Raw genomic sequence first — 2,170 nt, forward strand, 5'->3', positions numbered from 1 at the left:
CCCTCCCTCCCTCTCTCTCTTTCATAATCCCTACACCCAGGGTGGGACTGGAACCCAAAACCCTGAGCTCAAGAGTTGCATACTCTACTGACTGAGCCAGCCAGGCACCCCTATTCTATTCATTTCTGATAGAGGTGTATAAAATCTACTTTGATTGTGGGTTTTCCTTTTTTTTTTTTTTAATCAATTTTGCTTTATATACTTTGAAGCTATGTTGGGAGCATAAAGTTTCATGACAACTATATGTTCTGGTTGGATTATAATTTCCATCTGTATGAGATAGCCTTCTTCATTCCTTTTAATGCTTTGGTCTTGGGAATGATAATTCCAGGAACCAACATTTAACTAGAGCCTGCTGTGGGCTGGGCATATACATGAAATAGTCTCAGTCCCTGTCCATGTGGAGAATGTGGACACACAAAGGCAACGTAGTGTGGCAGGAAGAATCTGGGCTTTGAGTCAGACTGACTGGTGGTGAATTCTGAGCACTTGCTAGCTGTGTGTCCTTGGGCATACGTCTCTTGAGCTTTGAACCTTAATTTCTTCACGTGTAGAATGAGGTGAAGAACGCTTATTTCCTGGGTGTTAGTGAAGACCTACTGAGGGAAGGGAGGAGAGGAGCACCCAGCATAGTGCCTGGCATCCGGTAGCTCTGTGATCAGTACTATAATGGAGCCATGAGCGAGAGGTCTGCCCCTCTCATGTCTCTTACAAGGCCCCCAGGGAGAGGCAGTGCATGACAGTGGGGAGTGCACCAAGCTTGGATTCAGAAGATTCAGTTGTGTGTTTTCAACTCAGTAGGAAGTCCCCTCCCCCCACACACCCTGAGTCTCATCTGGGGAGACACCCAGTGTCCTCATCTGGGAAATGGGGAGGATCACCTCTGCTTTACATTCTCCATGGGGCCATCTTGATGATCAAATGAGATAACGAAGAGGAAGAGAGTTGAGATGATGATGGAGGTGAGGCTGGCTTTGTCCTTGGCTCAAGGCCAAGGACCTCTTCTGTCCCGGTCTGTGAGGAGGTCCTGCTGGCACAGGCTTGCCTGCCTCCCGGGAGGGCTGGGATGCCCAAAGCGTTGAGACAGAGCTAGCAGGGACCCATTGTTGTTGTCCCCCAGCGTCTCCTCCCCTCCCATTGCCTAGAAGAGGAAACTAGAACTTGGCCTTCCTGGCTCCCAGCCCAGTGCTCTTCCTACCACACCTATAACACTGTTTTACTTTCCATCATTTAGCTTTGTTGACTGCAAAGTCAACATCTGTTGCAGAGTCCCAGCTCTGCAGAGTCTTCCTGCTGCACAACCTATGCTCTGGGAAGCAGTTCAGAAGGGCCTATCTGGGATCTCTGGGTGCCTTCTAGCAGTGGGGGCCTGGTTGCAGAGGGGCTGGATCTGGGCCCGCTGTCATTGAATCAAGTGGCCAGGGAGACAAGTCGCAGTCCTTCCTTCTATGACCCTGGACACCGGCAGGCACACTGGTTGTCCTGGACCTCGGGGGAACAAAAGCAGAGACCAAGCACGTCTTGGACCTGGGGCATGTCTGGCTCTAAGAATGCCTGAAATGCAAAAGAAAGCATGCAGGTGGGCTTTGCTAATATTCTCAGGACAGGGCTGGGGACAGAGAGAAGGCTCTTCTTTTCTCCCTGGGTTCCCAGCACACCTGGGACCCCCAGGGTCTGGCTAGTGGGTAACCCTGGCTAGAGAGGCAGCCAGATGTTCCGGTTAAGACCGTGAACTCTGAAATGAGACTGGATTCTGATTTCAGTAATGCTGCCTGACCTTGGGCAGGTTATTTAACCTCTCTGGGCTTCAGCTTTCTCATCTGTAAAGTAAGGATAATAACAAGAATTCCTTTTTGGAGTACATAGAGGATTAGAACTCATTTAACAATTGCTCACAGCAGTGCAGACCGGAAGAGCTGTCTATATAGCTGCTAGTGAATACTATTGAACATTGACATGACAATGGTCTTCAGAGGCTGTCACCAAATTATGTGGCTCCTCGCTCCTCAATTTCTCTTAAATCCGCCTGTGCTCTCCCTCCTCCTGACTTGTCTTTCCTCACTGCTGAGGGCTGTCCTCTGGTCCCGTTGTTTTCCTTGCTGCAGGAGAGAACTGACCATTTCACACTGCTAACCTGCTGGCCTCTCCCTTACGCTCAGGACCCTTAGTT

The sequence above is a fragment of the Panthera uncia genome, chromosome D2 (assembly GCF_023721935.1).
Source record: "Panthera uncia isolate 11264 chromosome D2, Puncia_PCG_1.0, whole genome shotgun sequence".
NCBI lineage: Eukaryota > Metazoa > Chordata > Mammalia > Carnivora > Felidae > Panthera > Panthera uncia.